Here is an 18,060-nt window from a genome sequence, read left to right as displayed (position 1 = left end):
CGATGATTGCCGTGTCTCTCTTTTCTGGTTTTCTGGTTTACTTTTATCGTATTCAAGTCGCACGACGTGCTGGCCTGGGGGATTCCATCGCACCCATAAGGGCAATATTTACACCTTCTAGAGACCCTCAACGCAGCCGCGTACGCACCACAGTGAGAAATCACGGGGCTCCGTCACATGGTAGCAGAGCGCAGTAGCTCTATTTAGAGTCTAGTTGATGGCAAATCCAGAGCGTTGATTGCTGTTTATATGGTGACGAAAGCCAGCAGCAGGTGCTGAAAAACCTGTTTGATCAAACAGAAGAAAGCGATGACATCATAAAAGGAGCGTAGTTTATATTCCAAATCATCAATCGGTCGATTAGTAGTCTACATTAGGCACTAAAATGTGAATGACTTTTGTTGAAATGTCAGGAATACAGATCGGTTGTTTGGAGCTTTTCTAAGATACACTTTCGACTTATACAATTTCGAGGCCCACGTAGAACAACCTCTCATCATATTGCTAACGTAATTTTCTCACCACGTGTTCCTCACAGGGAATGCAGCAGATTTGACGTTGAGTCCGCGGGGGATGAAATATTGGATCAAAATGATATTAAGTAGATTAATTTCTGATATGAAGGGAAAAGGTTCAACAATAGTCATCTGTTGGAGCAGTTTTTCTCGCTCTCAACCTGCGGCCTTGAGCAGCTTTTAGGCCGGAGAACATCATCTCGTACGATCTGGTGACTCTGATCAAACACTCGTGCAGTTTCTTATCAAATTTCTTCTGGGTTCAACATCGGGTCAACATTATCATTATTTTTATGTATTGTAATTTATTCCTCAGTCGTATCAGATTTCCATCTTTTTATCATCATGATTCTGGATCTCCATCAGAGTTCAAGGATAATTCATGCATCACATTCACTCCACAGACATTGGCTGCGTCAACGCCATGTAAGCAATCTACCCCCGGCCACTATTAGATTGTTATCGTCGGTTTCATCAAATTGCCATAATTAGGAGATCAGTTTCTTAGTACTTGTCAATTGCGGACAGGAATAATTTGCTCTGTACTAGTTGGAGCGGCGCCTAATCAAAGCAGTGTCGAAGGCAGCTTATGGGTAGCCATTTCAAGTGGAGAGGAACATTGAGAAACACTTCCGACGAATTACTGCATATTTCTGCGAATTATACAATGCTTGTACTGGAACAATTGCCTGTTGCTGAGAGTTTCCGTGTGTGCCAAATGAGCTCAGTCAACAACAGCCGGGAAATATCAGGGTTGCGTACCGACAGTACTATGCCCAGAAATTGCCCTTGTTTTTTTTTACTATATCATATCAGTAACTTTATTCACCGTGAGATTCAATGTATATATCTATTGCTCACGTGTTGCCAACTGATTAGAAGTGATTCGTGTCGTGCTAAATTACAGGACAGACGTACCGCAGTGAAAAATGGCCGAGTAATCACTAAAGCATCACAGTCGATTTGAATATAAATACATCCGCCAGCTTCATTTAGCTTAAGCATTATTTATGGATGTGTTTTCAAAGAGTTCAAATTCAAGACTCAAGCTGTTTGGTTCGTGCGTAAGAGAACTCCACGCATAATGTTGAACTTCCTTCAGTCGGAAAGTGCTTTGACGTATTCAACGACTCGTTTTACTCCAGCATGCACGCAGAGAGACGTGGATTCTTGATGCTGATTCATATCAAATGCATTGATACCTGACCTGAAGCAACGACTCCGCGCGTTTATCAATCAGGGAATCATCTGCCATTTGAACAGAGCTGTTGCATATTCCAGTTGTTGCAACTGACGATATGTTTTCTCAAAGATTTGCTGAACAATGCTTGTGATGAGATGGTTCATTTAATACGTACACAACAAGGGGAGGGCACTTGTAAATCTTAGGCCACCTGATTATCTGGAGCAATGCAAGGGTTATCCTCGTCTTTTCGTCGGTAATTTATGACAGTTACATCTCTTAAGCTGTAAAAAGCTGTTCAGGGTACAAGTGTGTGGCTCGCAGCGGGAGCGGCTGGCCCCTGTTGCTGTGAGAGTCGTTATAGGCACACCACGGGAACCAGAAGTTCCAAGAAACCGCCTAGAGAAAAGGGTCAAGTTCTTCTTCCCGGAAATGATAGTCTAGCCTCGGAGACAAATCAATATTTTCCTTTGTGGCTGTCAACAAGTCAGCTTTCGCGCTTCCATGCTTTTAAGAAACTTCATATCTTCGAACAGCAACTGAAGATGCCGAGACAAGTTGTTGATTTGTGAAAATTGGGTCAACAGGTCCATTAGTGATTCGGCGGTTTGACAAAAAGCGCAGGGGTTGATGCTGTTTGGGTTGTTTGCTTTGCAAATCATTGAATTCCGCCTCGCTGAGCAACACAGAAACTATGATTGGATTTGTTGACGAATATCTCCAATGGCGAAAATAACATTAAAGGTTAAAGAAAAGCATCCGACGCCAGAACAGCAGATGCTCGGGTACAACACAAGAAATCTCTTTGGATAATTGATTTCAAGTAGCATTATTGAAAGAAACTAAATGTAACCGTTTCATGCTGCATTAAAGTCTTCATTGAATGACAATACTTTCTTGGTTTTTTTAAACAAAACTCGATGATTTATTACTTCGGCAACAACACAGGAGCGGAAGTGTTCAGATACCTGAAAACGATTCGCCGAGTTGATATTCAGCGCGGGCTTGCTCTGTACCAAAGGGCGGAAGTACGCAGCTCACGTGACTCATCGGAGGCGATGATGAAGGTTGAGCAATCATGTGGATTAGACTGTATCTGTTTTCTCGAGACTGGGATCACGTTGTATGCATTTCCGTGAGAGACAGCGCCTCCAGAGCCGTCACTATTTCCGTAAGGTGTCGGAAATATCAAAGATTGTCGGATTCTCAAGGTCATTTAACAAGGATGCATCAACAAGCAAAGTGCATTTGACCTCCATTCGAGTGTTAGAATGACACGTGGCTACGTTGAGCAGCTATTACCTTAACCGGTCGAATGTAAAGCTGGTAATGCCAGTATCCCTAACCATTGCCGAACAACTCAGAAATTCAGTTCATTTTTGAGGGGGCGTTTGAATTAGTGTAGTTGCCACATACGTGTCTACACCATTATAGTTACTTCCACTTAATCCTTGTTGGCAGATGCTCGGATGTACAAATCTGATCTTCACCAAGCCATTCTGATGGTACGTGGAAGTTTCGCATGACGCTGGAGACAAGTCTAAGCCAACTCTGTAGCTGGGTTGAGAAGGCTAGAGCTAAATATACTCATCTGAAATTAAATGCTTTTCTTCCAATTTTTACTCCTGACCATTCCATAGCCGTTGGACTGTCTGACCAAAGCATTTTGTTCTGGTCTTTCAAAGCGCGTTGTCCAGTTTCAGTGACGAGTAAACGACATCTTGTCTTTAAGAAATCTCCAATCCTGCCACCTTTCAAACATCTGAAAGACGCCGCAGGCCAATTTACGGTCGTTAAATTTTCATTTGATTAGATCACTTCTTAATGGCGATGCCAGTACCGCAAGGTGTTTACTTTCAACTCGGTTTGAAGACGAAGAAGAAGATATTGATGACAAAACGAAATATTTAGTACGACCAGCTACTCGGTTGTATTTAAACACAGCTCAAAGATATGGTACTGTCAACCTTATGCATTTAAAACATATTTTAAATGCCAAAGAGCGCTAAAACCATCTTGTGTAGATTAGATGTTGATGCTATTTGACACGACTTCTACTCATTCGATTTCATCTCTCGCTGATCCAACATAAGGTTTCAAGCATCGATGCCAATGTAATTTTCTGTTTGAAGATTAAGAAAGACATTTGAATGATGACGGAATTGACTTCGTGCGCAGCAATTTTCGAATGCCAAATACCAAAAAACGGGAATGATAGTAGCCTGTAGATTTCCCAGGTTTACAGATGAGTCGCCATCTTCAAATTTGTCAAATTTCCGTCGGATCTTTCCTGTGATCTATATCTTAGAGATCAACAAAGCTGTGAACTCAACTGCAATTAGAATCGCGTTTTGACAAATTGTCTACTTCAGAATTTGTTGTCGAAACGATACGAAACTCTGGGAATGATAAGATATCGTGTGGCGTGTTCTTATTCCGGGGTCTCATTCATTATTCTGCCCTCGATCTCCTAAACGATCAATCGTGTCGTCTTTAGTAGATTTACCGGTTAAATTACCAGTGATGTTCATGTATTGACGTGAATAATGGAGAAACAGCTAACGTATTTTGAACTTCGAGATATTCTGATACAGCAGTTGAAGAGCAGTTGAATCTGATATTTGAACTAGCGGTCCGACGCAGACTTTTGAATATTCTTTACAAGCCATTGCTGCCACTAGATAAGTCATGCAGATTCATCATCTTCACCGTCTATTTGAAATTGACCTCATTAGCCTTGATTGATTAATTGCTTACTCTTTAACGATCAAATATGAAATGTCGGCATGATCTTTGAACTAATGATGAGTATGCATTTGTATGTATGATGGGGTCATGGTATTTCAGTTGTGATTTCTAAATATCACTAATAATCACTCTGTGTAAGGCTCTATCGATCGTACTCCCCAAATTAAACACCGTTCCGTCAATATAATACAGATGAAAAGAAATGTAGCAAACCTGTCAACGGTTGACGTCAATCATGGGAGAGTATGACCTTCAAGGCAACAGCTTCCAGTGTCACTAGACATGCTTCATAGGAGTTCCCGTTGATGATATCAGGGACAACCATTGGATATGGTTAGTAATAAGAAAACGTAGCCAACCAGGGATGCAAGGCCAGTACAGTTCGTCACATTCACAAATCACAAGGGTAACGCGAGGACCGACATGAAAGTAAATTGGCCATAATGAGTTCGAGGACAACAGCATAAGACACGGGGAAGACATCCTGAACCAAACTTCACCATTATTTCTCATTGATACGTTTCCTTTCCTTGTTATCCACCCACACCGTAAATAGCTTTTCGCAACCCCTGGATGAGGAAGTTTATGATCACACACATCAGAACATCTTACATTAATCCGCGACGGTGTCTCGACGGTGCGAGATTCTCAGCATTCAGTGATCTACGATAATGTGTCTTACTTTAGTGGCTTTAAACTTCCATTACATCCTGATACAAATGTACGAACTATTCAGATGAGATTCGTTTTTTCGTCGGTTAAGCTGGCGAAATCGTTGATCACGCAATGGCGGTGTTATCTTCTTTAAGAGAAGCCACTGCTTGACATTGAAAGTAGTTTTTGGATCCTTCTGACATCAATTACTGTCTTTAATAGCTTTACCACAGAACAAAATGATTAGGAGCGAGTGTATGCTATCGGTGAACAGTGAATTATAGTGTCAGAGGATAACAGCGCCACTACGCCGTAACCCCTCACGCCGCATCACAGGCAACCGAGAACTAGCATTCAGCATGTTTTTCCTTATCTACTATCTTATCAAAATATCGGGATATCTGCACCGAATGAACTGAGGCTAGCGGCCAAATCAGGCCAATTCTGCGATCGACTTCTTTTCAATTCTTGTCAATCATTCTCAGCACGCGCTGCATGAGACTGACTTTGAGTGTCCTAGGCATTTAGGGACCGTGACCCCCGACAATGGTATCTTAATTGAACAACGCCAAGTACAACGTGTGACATTAAAAAGCCTGCGGGAGGAGGAAAACACCTTTGAAACATCCAACAAGCTAAGAAGACGGGTCTGACCAGTTCGCTTTAAGTTATTTGTGGTTGTCGTTACGGTATGCAGGAATTGGTTTAACACTGGCGGTGGGGTGGGGAGGAACTGGAACCGAAACCAATCGCCTAGGGGTGACAGACCTTTATCATTCCTAACCCAATCGTATGTGATCTTTGTATAGAGTCTCGTCAGCAATCTATGTGATGTTGTAATCACTTCGCCAGATTAACATCCCTTAATGTCTTCACAGAGCAAGCAGATAGCTGTGATGAAGATCCTGACATGAATCGATAGCTGGTGTACAGTGACTTGACCGAATTTCCTCCTGATCAGGGCGATAGGGGCACACACCTGATAATCAACGGCAAGAGTCATTAATGTACGAGTATTTGTTGTACTGAGTGGTTGGAGTGGGATGTTCACAAAGCCTCTGGCTTAGCGAACAATACGATATATTTCCACGTTCTCAGTGGAATGGAGAATTAGGTCCAAACCGGAAAATGCTTTATTTCTCGGAGTTATATCCCTACATAGAAACGAAAGAAAGACTAGCAAGAGCCCGGGGTCTCTCTTCAGATTGTCTCAAGACAACATGACCAACTAGAAACGTGCCATTAGACCCTATTGTAATTCTAAAGAGACGCTTTCAGTATGAGGCGCATGATAGTGACACATCAGGCAGAAAGCTTCCGCCTCTGTCTATCGTACTGTCAAAGATGCGTTTGCTGAGTGAACCTTTTGATCAGTTTCAATGACAAAGAGTTCAAACATCTACAAGTGTAATCATGGATACCAACAAAGTGCCTAGGAACAGCTATAGAAACAGCAGAATAATCTATCACCTTTGGAACGGTATAGCTTCGAAATGCACGACGAAGAGTTATCTACATCATGAAGTGAACGAGACTTGTCCCTAAGTACTGTAAGATATGGTTCTTCTGTTTCAACTGGATCAAGTGCAGCTTATCGTGAGGCAAACTGTACCAAAGATGAAACCATGGACTATTATAGGCCAAACGAAATAATGAACAGAATGAACCTGAATTTGGTGGGGGACTCGGAAGATTATAAGGAACGAGAATCAGTCAATCAATGAGGGAACCATCATGAATGCTTCCAATGTCTAGCGATAGCCCAACATAATAACACTAAGCGTTTTGCCTCCTACGTGTACGTCACCACGACATATAATACAGCCACAATGACAGTTTATCCCGACGGCAGCCGCAGTTTATCATCAAACCTCAGCGAGAAACAGAAGGCTTTCCCAAAGGGTGTATCATGTGTATGGTGGAAGGCGATATGACGTTATGACACGTCAAAACTGTCATCCACCCACCGAAGTGTGCGGTTTGTAACGGAGCCGCTTCTGATATCCCACGCAGTAAACAAGCGGCCAATGTTGGCATATCATTTCTTAGTATTGACCACTTGTCACTAGTTCAGCATCCTTCAAACCTGCTTCTACATCTCTGGTGCAGTCTGCTGAACTGCCAATACCAAGGCAGTGTTAGGAAGCCTTCGTGTCCACATAGTATGCAGCGACTGTGCCGAATGCACTGCGAATGGAAATCACATGCGATCTGCTGAAATTGAATTGGTTTGAATTTGTGCAGATAAAGCATTTTTCATAAAAATCGTACAGCGACCGCTCCAAGCTTTCGGAAATTCACCAAGGAAACGTTAATGCCTCAGAGAAGGTTTAGGGTGGTGACAATAAAGTATCGTACCAACAATATCGTCTTCCGGGTATAAACGATCAGTTAATTGCACGGGGTACTTATCAACGGGATCCTAGGTTTATCTAACCTTATGTGCGCATGGCTGCGTGGAGCTGATGCACTGTATCCCGCCACAAAACAGCTGCTAACACAATGCTTTCAGCTTATAACAATGCATAAGGCATCTGTGTTGTAAGCAATATCTTCTCTTTAAACAAAACCTTTGAAAGTTATCTCAGGAGCAGACCAACTCAAACAACCAACTCATGAAACACACATGCTCTTTGCAAAGATGGTAAGATGCTTTAAAAGTACGATTTCAAAGCAGAATGATAGGGTTTCAGTCGACATTCAGAGGTAAGCTGCTTTAATACGGCATATGTTCAGCAAAATCTCACCAGCCATAAAAACGTGATACAAGCTTTCTGATTGCAAGAGGTAAAGGTTGTTGACGATATCTGACACAACTCCAATATACAGAAGTGAGATGTACTTTTGCGATCGGAGTGCATCTGTCATCTATTGATGTCCTGAGCAGCATCGCTCGTTTACTGATGAATCTCGTACCATTCAGGAAGATTTTCATTTCAACGCCTCAAAGCGAACGGATTCCACTGGTCCTGTCTCCAAAAGGGTGAACAATTAGGCTGAAGCAATGTAACTGTTACCAATTACACTGCTAAAGTGCAAAATCAAGAGACCCGCTTTCACTGCTCTCATTCTCGCTTATCCCAGCCTCACTTAGGACAAGATACCTGTATCATAACTATGATAGTGCTGAGGAGGAATTGATAGGTCGCGTGTACCTTAAGACTTTCTACCCTACAGCAATAGATTGTCTGTTCAACGAATTGGTAGTCGGGTGAAATCACATATTTGAGGCGATAAATCTATATAATTGGCATCGGCGACAAGGGGCTGATATTTGATAAACAAATTGCACAAACTATTTGCTAAGCGTTAGTCACCCTTTTGAGGCGACGCAGCGCGTGCGTTCTATTTCGTTGGTATCAAATACTGTTATGACAGTACAAAAGGCGTAACAATAAAACTTGCTATCTATGAAAAATATGAATCTTCCCCATTCATCCTGCCCCTAACCCCTCCCGGTTCCATAACGGCATATTGTAATTTGTTTTCAAGTACAAATGGGTTGCAGAAAACTTGCATACCTGACTGAGCTAAGAGGTACGAGGAGTTTGCAATGTCATGAGAATGTCCGGGGAGTAAAGGATTATATCATGAGCACTAAACTCTGAGCTATTGACGGACATGGCCTCCATAGAACCATATACCATCCTTCAACCATAACTCAATATAATAGGACCGGACACTTTTTCCTGCGGAATATTTTCCACTTCTACACCGGTAGCTAATAGCCCAGGTTATCGGGAAAGGCCGCCCCTCTTCTACCCCAGACACTCCTGGCACAAAAACCATTGACCCAATAAAACAAGTACACAAATAGTCTTGGTCATGTTTACGGTACAACTAAACTACCGCAAAAAAACACAATTACAAACAAATTACAAACTCCTTTACACATTCATATCGAAAGGTATAATACTCTTACCTTTCGTAACCAAAATATCAGGGAAAGTAACCCTTCTCTTTTGGCCAACCAGTCTTTTGATCATCTTGGTATCTTGGAGTTTACTCCAGTAGTTAAACTATAGCTGTCTTAACACACGACTGAACACGTTATGATGAGAAATAAAAACACCATTTAATCGTGATATTCCTTTATGAATGAGAGAATTGTTGAGTATCTAGGGCAGCCGTTGTCCTCAGGCGAAAAGTATAACTAGCCTTTCAAATGCAAATGATAATTCCAGGATCTGTGGAGTAACGTGGTAAAAAAGCTTCTGTGTGGGCGATGATGAGCCGCGTCGTATCCTGATAATACAACCACCAAGCAGGTAGTACGCTCTTGATGGTTGCTTTCGCTAAGAGCGCTGCCGCGTGGTAACGGAACGGTTGGCAGGAGTCTTCGGCGAGTCTGTCGTAACGGGTATTGACAATCTGTGTTGATAATTTTACAAGCGATGGATTTTGATGCTGGTCAGAGTCAGTTATTTGCCACGTTACCAGCTGTCTAAGCCAGATGGTTCGAAGGTATTAGTCCGAAAGCCGAGTTAACTGTCGGAACCAATGCACTCGGCCATTCATTTGAAAGCTCTTTAAGAAGGATGTCATTTCTTGACTCTAGATAAGGCTGCTGGAGGGTCTCACAATGTGCCCGATTTTATTTCTGGGTAAATGTTGCTACATTTTATGAACTCTCTCCAAATAGATCCCTCCATGAAGGGCCAAACAACATCATGTTGTGGAATTGGCACCGAAACAAAATCTTCCAAGCCGACATGAGTGGTCCTCTATGGCGACTCCAAACGTTGGTTAGCTATCAAATATTAAACACCATCATACAGATAAATGGTGCTCTCTCTGGTTAGTGCCTATGATATCAGCTTTCTAAATACTGTACATGTACATGTACTGTACCAAGCGAATCTCCAATTCTCTCATTGCTGAAGCCAGAGCATAAGGAGTGCACGATCTGGAGTTAAAAGCTATATGTTTCAAATGATGCCTATGATAAATAATTAAACCGTACTCTTTTATTCATCCATTCTGGATTTTGAATAGGCATCAGGAGACCAAATGGGATGGCTGACCTTCAGATGAGAGCGTGTCAAACAGTTTACTCAGCTTGCGATTTAGATGAGAGTGTTTTTTATCAGCTGATGTCGTTTCTGTCTGTCATTTGCAGCAATCATTGTGTTATAAAAAGAGGCTGCGTCTCCACGTAATCCTTAGACTGTTCGACTATAACATCTCTAGGGCATTGGTTCGCCTTGTTTTTCTTACCTAATCAGAATAATGTAACACGGGAATGGGAGGATTTGTGCCAAGATAACCGGAGAGAAGAAGCGAAGACTGATAATAACATCGACTGATAACAACACATGTAGCCTAATGGCGGTTTTTATGAAGCGCTTTCCACCGTCCAGGGTCCAGTTGCTCAGTCGGCGTTTGCAGTAACGCTTTACTAGTCGGGCGCTTGTCTCTAACGCCGATCGACTAATTGGGCCCAGTGCCGTTCACAACAAGGTCGCCACAATTGGCTCTATGGGCTATCAGTGGCAGGTACATCTCAGCGCACACCTCAAGGACAAAGTCAAAGAGTCGACTGCACCGGGGTTCGAACCGACCTTTGGAGTGAGAGTTGGTAACCTTAACCAGCACGCTACCGAGCTTTTACGTAACTTACGTACTTAGAGGAGTGCGGTACATAACATGGTAAGGATGGTAGCTACTGCAGGCTCAAATGATCGCACTAAGATCCAGCACACATTGAACCAATCTATCACAACCAAGCGTCAGCAAGTAATTTCTCATTCCACAATTTGGTCGACTATGTCCTTACTTTGTTTCTTCGAGTGGGATAGAAAAAAATATATGAGGCTGCGTCTCGAGAACTCTACACGCCTGATGATTGCCTTTTTGATAGGAATTTTCTGGTTTTTTTTGCCAATAAATTGATTAGGTATGAATGCAACAGGGATTGAGAACATGGGCTTGTAATGACGACTTCTGATTCTGGTGTGATTGCTGGATCTGTATCCTGATCGCATGTCACATTCTTCACTATATTACTTTCTTGCGCCCCAAAATGGTCAGAATCTAGATGCCAACGATATCAGCAACAAGTTCTTAGTCTCTTTCAATCCGACATCGCGCAAGTTAAGAAGATCAAGGCAGGGTATGCCTTTGTTTGATTCCACAGTGCTGAAATTGCAATGTCATGGAACTAAGGTTGCTTTCAAAGAACTCTTACGCCGCCGAAGATCTACCGTTGACTTGATGGTAGCTGATTGGTGTCATCGACGGCAAAGGATGCCTCCGGGGATGTGATAATTACCCGGGGTGGGAGGTGTAATCTGATCAGATGATCGTCGACTGGGAACTTTCGGGCTCACGAAGCAGCTAATCAAACATTCTATCCATCTACTGCCATTTCTATGTAAGCTCACAAGCCTAAGACGCAGAAAGATACTGGTCAGGTTGTTGAAAACATACCTTACAGAGATGACGGTAAAACACCTTACAGCAAGGGATGAGGGTAAACCAACTAACATGGGTGACTGTAAAGCACTTTTCAAAGACTGAGATAAAACACCTTTCAAACCAAAGTCAAATGTCTCTGTCAAATGCCTAATGTCATTAAGACCGCTGACATAGAACCAGGGTTGCGAGAACAGAGCCGTGGACGCACGATCCCGAACAGAATCACTTAGTGTAGTACTATCAAGATTGCCCCAGCTAGAAGCAACAGTCGCGTGAGATTCGATGACTTCTCACGATTGGATCGTACATTTGTTAATCCAAGTCAATGGTACCTGACACCCACTCTTACTACTGAAATCTGGTGACAAAAGACCAAGTCAATACTGCTATCCCCTCTGGTCCGAATTGGCACCGGGGAGTCTGCCCCAATGATCGTGTCAATTGCCTTCACAGCAACCGTATTAACAGCCAGCGAGACCAGTGGCATACTAAGCAACCTTGGGTCCGCCTCCGAGAAGATTGGCACCGATGGTTGGCTACGGAGGTCACCCTTGGGAGACGCTTACGCCGGGCGATCACGCACCAATGCTTGCCTGATGCGGCAGAAGTGAAAGCTGACTACTTGGTAGTTTTCACAAGCTTGCCATTACAGTTTTGATAAACAAAATAAACAGACCACGACATTTCTCATTGAAAGGCCATCCTCGAGAGCTCAGTGTACCTGATAACTCTAGATGACTTCACGGTGTTTCTGAGACACGGCACTTTGATTGCAAACAGCACGATTATCTCGAGTCGGAGGCGCCCTAATAGACGCCGCGCTGTGATATTTCATTGAGGAGAACCAAAGCTTTCATCACGTCCAAAGTGGGTGCTGATATCAAAGGAATCTCAAGGATAACCTTCCGTTTCTCGCACTTAACCACAGAAGACATGGGCATGTTTTGGTTCGCAGCGTGAAGGAGAATGTCTCAAGAGGATGAAACGTTTCAAAATATCAGTTTATCTCATGACATAAATGTTCACTTATTGTCAATAAGATCTGCAGTTTGTTGCCGATTTCTCTGATTCGTTTCATATTTTCTCCGCCAGTTTTAATAAATTCGAGTCATCAATCAAATTCATGAACGGCTGTGCAGCATCCTTCAAAATCCTGTCAGATTTCGAAGAACAAAGCAGTTGTGTTCAATTCACGTATATTTGGGAAAGAAATCGATTGGTCACATGCTATTGACATACTTAACATTTCAAATTCATAGCGGACCAGGGCAGGCGGTATCAGCTGTAATGATATCATAATATTGGTATCGAGAATTGAAAATATTGACCTTGGTTTAAGGCAAATATCGCTGGCTTACGACGACTTCTAAGTATAAGAACTTCCACTGGAATAAAACAGTGGCAGCATTGGCTACACTGCTTCAAGTCTGTGTGGGACTTTAGAAGTTGAAATAATTGAATACAGAAGATGGACTTTTTCCAATAGAAAGAATACAGGAATATTAACTCTTACCGGTTATAACTGGTTTCCTTTCGAATCTCCTCTTTGCGTTACGCCGAAGAAACATGTTGGTAATGTGGGCAGTCACAGCATTCATTTGTAAGCTTACATCCAATGATAAATGTTGATGAAAAGTTGTAGTAGGCCCTCTACGTTCTCTAGTTTATACTTTTATCACAGCCTCTAACAAAAACACATTGGTATATCAAGTTTGAATTATTCAAGCTGGTCCCTCACACTCAAAAGCGTGGCAGCATCTATTGTGTACATGCAACATACATTTTGAATGAGTTAGATTTTTTGTTATCTTTTTGATAACAGTATGTTTCAAGCACCTATCTGAGAGTAGCGATCAGCTGCCTTTGTTCAGTTATTCCCACGAAGCCCTAGGCATTTACCAGTCGGAGGAGGTTGATTTGGCCGAGGTCCTGCCAGGATGGAAAGGTATCAAAATAAAAATGAAAATATTTCTTAGTTTGTATCACTCCAAGTTACAGGGTTGATAGAAAGATTCCATTAACATTGCTGTTGCGGCTTGTGATGGCTTTATGGACGAAAGGAAGCTTCAAACGGACGCTTCAGACTTCAAGTGAATCGAGGATGAAATAGACGACAAATCATCCAGTGTTTGTTGATTCGAAATGTTTAGTCCATTTGGATTATTGGGCTTAGCCAAGGAGATATCGGATTCATAGAGTGGAATCGTGTATGGCCACCAACAAACAACACACATTGATAATAAATTCCAAAATTCATTGATAGCGTCTAAGCTTGTATCCATTGTCCAAAGTGTATTTGAGGAAGGGTTGAAATCATCGTTCATCATGGCAGTTTTTCACCCCATATTGCTAAATATCTATCTACCACTAAGGAGTCCATGGTTGTGTTTGGCCGTGTCGCTCGCAAAACCTACCAAGTTGAACAGTTCCAAAGGTTCCAGTAGCTAACTATGATTGGAATCTGTGAGGGAGCCAAACTCCTGTAACTTGTTGAGAAATTCTTTATAACAATTAATATTACCAATACTTTTGTACTTGGTATGTAACATTTTGTCATAAGTAATCAATAACCTTTTGGGACGTCTACCAATAATCTATTGTATCAATTACTGGATTAGAGCTGAATATCGGCAAGCGATATTTATGTTACGTCAGCGCATGTACTTTATCAAAAGAATGGGAAATAGAAAAATGCAAATGGAAAAAATCTCCAGTGTTAAGGTTGTAATTGTCCTAGGATAGAATTCCAGTAACAAGGGAGTTCTCCTGGAACAGCTATGGCCAACCACCGTTCATCGTAGGTAGAGCCTTAAGCTTTGATCAGAAGCAAGGGACTCTGGGTCTGACAACAAAATACAGCAGTCAGAGACACACAACAGGTGGCCACGATAATGCTTTTGTCGCAAATGTCGTTAATTCAGCCAACATAATTCTTGGCTATTTTCAGCTGCGAACTCGCTGCAACATTGGAACCAAAATACTCCATCTATCCGATTACCCCTGAACTCGATTGCTAAACCATTCGTAAGAATCTTTCAACGACCTGCTCAGTGTTCAACGAAGATGATTTGGCAGAAATATGAAAATACAAGAATGTAATAATACACATATATCCAATTCGCATTAGTATTTTAAGGACAAGAACTGGACTTACCATTTGTGAAAGAGCTATGAAAATCCTTAAAATCCGAAGCGCAATGTCTTTAAAGTAAAGCTTTGACTGCTTATCCCAAACTCTACAATATGCATACGGCCTAATAATCTTTAGTGAGTAGCAAATTACTTATTGATGAACTCCTTCACAAGAGGACACAGCCAACTTCTAAATAGTTTAGTCAATAAATTCTTATGACTAGTCTATTGTAATAGATATACTGAGTGTGTTCACATAGTTAGAAGGAATAATATCATTATGTTTTGTGTTTATGCGCTGCTTAAGATGTTTTTTCTGTTTGTGAATGCCCAATGTTCGGTGGAAAATATAGTTGTGCATTCAATGACGGAGAACCAACAATGAACAAAGTGCATTCAATGACGAGAGATAATACAAGATAGCGGAGAAGCGATGCGTGATGATTCACCCCGTTTTCGTATCATGATATCATGTTCGAATTCCTGCCTTTAAAGGTTTTATTATGAAACGGGCGTTGCTTGTTTAAAGAAGGCAGTCCCATATCGAAATTGATATCCAAATCATAAATGAATGATTCAGAAAATATCTTGTGAGAGCAATTTAGGCCAAAGCTAACATTGTTCTCTATCGCTACTTGGACGCAGTGATCATAATGAACCATTGGCCAATGAGGGGGTCTTTCGAAAGCTTCTTATGCTTGGTCCCAGGGTGTCTTGCTTACCCTGACATCGAAGGAATGAAAACACACTGCATGTATAATTTCACAGTACGAATTCACTGTCAATCGGGTTGCAGAGCAATTCGACACGCTGGCCAAACCTAGCTCCTCGATAAAAGCCAAGATCATTCAAGCGTGAGGCTAATCCGCTACCCAAGCTCCACAATTGTCCTATTGTGTTCAAGCCAAGATCATTCAAGTGTGAGCTTAATCCGCTTGCCAAACCTAGCTCCACTTACTGTCCTATTGTGTTCAAGCCAAGATCATTCAAGTTTGAGCCTAATCCGCTTGCCAAACCTCGCTCCTCAACTGTGCTATTGTGTTGAAGCCAGGATCATTCAAGCGTGAGCCTAATCCGCTTGCCAAACCTCGCTCCTCAACTGTGCTATTGTGTTGAAGCCAGGATCATTCAAGCGTGAGCCTAATCCGTCGCGCAGTAGTCAACAGTGCAGCCACTAGACTATGTAAGGCTCCTGCGTGTGTCTGGCTTCAAACGTTTACAAATTATTTCAAAACGAGGGTACCGAGGCTGTTGGTATCAGGCCTACTGAATTATAAATACTGGCGGAACTCAAGAGTTTTTTTGCAGAATCGAGTATCGCAAAAACGAGTGTTCCGAGAATATCAACGAAGTAACGGTTTCGGAGAACTTTGATGCTGGCAGATCCAGTGCTGCAAACTCATGGCATTGGTTGGAACTAAAGTAAGAATACGCCTATTAAGAAAATCGGTATGAAGAAGGATAAAGCTTTCGCATGATGCATGTGAAACGAACTGTCTAGTTCCTATAAGCATCGCAGCAGATATTTCTCTTTGGCGAGCAAGAAGGATTCCGAAGATACCTGAACTAAACAGCTGATCTGAGGGTTATCAGAGTAAAATCAGACTTACATCGAGTCCTCAAGTGCAAGAATGGCGAACCTTTCCCACATCTCACTGCCACGGTTTGTGTTAAGATTGCACAGTAATCCTCAAAGTCCGAATGCATCGTAATCCCTCGGGATAGCAAATAAATGTTTTGACAACGGAGACGCGCGTACCGGTACAAAATTTGTTGTTTGGGGGCAGATCAGTAAACTTAAGACATCCAGCACGGGATATAACTACGAACTTGTTCGAATTTGAAAAACTCCAGGAGAGTGGGCTCTATGATAGAATTTCCAGTTTACCATGAGACGATTTGAAAACATCTTTTTATGTAAGAACCGGATGAACATCCATGATATACCCGTTTCAGAAGATTTTTATCAATTGCGCTATTACTCGAAAGCACTTAATTTTTTAATCATCATAAGAGTGCATTCAGTGGCTCGGCGGGTTCCTATCGTGTCAAGCACGCTAAATGGGCACTTGCACTTTCCCACGTTGGATACTAAGCCATCTGCGTATTTATTCAGTTTCGACGTGTCAACAACTTCAAGATAAAAAAGGTCTAGAGCATACAAGCTGGTGGCCGGCATGTTTTAAGTGCTGTAATTCCCCGTGAACAGGGTGATTCAGATGTAAGGTAAACTTCCATCCATCGACGGGACACATATCATCCTCGCTTCAGCAGGTCCAACAAGATCCAGGCAGCACTTCTAGTGGGTGCATCGACCCAGAGCAGGGGCGGATCAGGAGTCTCAGATAAGGGATTCGCCACAGCAGTGGGAGGTGCTCTCTCGGAACCCTGGGCACCGATCTCGGCATCATAGGGACATTGGCTGAGAAGCCCACATGTTATATACTCATAACTCTCATTCACTGCACTGAGACGATGTCAATGCCACTGGTGTTTTGAGTCCTATCTTTGATCAATGCACAAACACGGTTGTAAACTTGTTTAGTTATTCGTCTTTAAATAACTTGTTTTCCTTTTTGGATGTGCCTGCTTCGTTCAGCATGTTCAAGCAGGTATCAACAGAAAACTCGCTGAACACGTTTACAAATAAACAGTGACATTAATTTGTAAAGCGACCCATTAAACTTATCAGACCACGGTCCCTGGCGCTGGAACGGCTATTAACCTTGACCCGTTCTTGTGTCGTCTTTAAGCGGGGACTTTAGATTGGAAAGTGTCGTTGTCTTGAATGATCACAACATCTACCGTCTACTATACTTCGGTATATTGACCAATTCCGCCCAATTGCGGTTTCGCCCCTTCCCAAATCGCCACATCGCCATTCAACGTAAACTATTTTGTCCGAAAAGCGTCATTCAGACAATATCAGACCAGCAACTATCGAGGAAAGCAACCCATTCCTTCCAAACCTGAAAATGTGATCTTTGTCGCCCAGGGCCATTAAATTTGCATTATCACACGGTGTATCAATCACATCGATGCAAAATTGGCTGCACAACTCCAGGCTGGTTAGACTGACTTGGTCGCGCTGTTGGCAAATGACGAGGATCCCAAAACATTGTAAATCCATTGATTAATCGGCTATCTCGAGGAAAGGAGATATTGATAGGAACATATTTCCCAAGTGGTGTTGCCATCATAAATGACACAAATCTTAATATGTAAGGTAATAACTCAACGAGGGGATGATGGTAAGATGGCGCTTTGATGGAATAGAGGTCAAGGTCACAGGGTCACAACAATGTGCCCTCAGTGATGAAGCATACTACGAGACGGGTAGCTGAGAATAACATGCAGCACATCTCTGCAAAGGGAGCTGTCATCAGTATCAGGCGGCTTTGGTGGACAGCC

The 18,060-nt window shown here is 42.3% G+C and overlaps 1 protein-coding gene across 5 annotated transcripts in view; it reads right to left on the bottom strand.

The window, feature by feature from the left end:
- The window catches only part of LOC135490699 (rho guanine nucleotide exchange factor 12-like), a 110,053-nt gene that overhangs the window by 87,554 nt on the left and 4,439 nt on the right, over positions 1-18,060 (bottom strand). The gene's annotated exons all lie outside the window — the stretch shown is intronic.

This window comes from Lineus longissimus, chromosome 7 (genome assembly GCF_910592395.1).
Source record: "Lineus longissimus chromosome 7, tnLinLong1.2, whole genome shotgun sequence".
Classification (NCBI taxonomy): Eukaryota; Metazoa; Nemertea; class Pilidiophora; order Heteronemertea; family Lineidae; genus Lineus; species Lineus longissimus.
The sequence above is the reverse complement of the archived record's forward strand: the minus strand, read 5'-3'. Positions and strand labels throughout refer to the sequence as shown.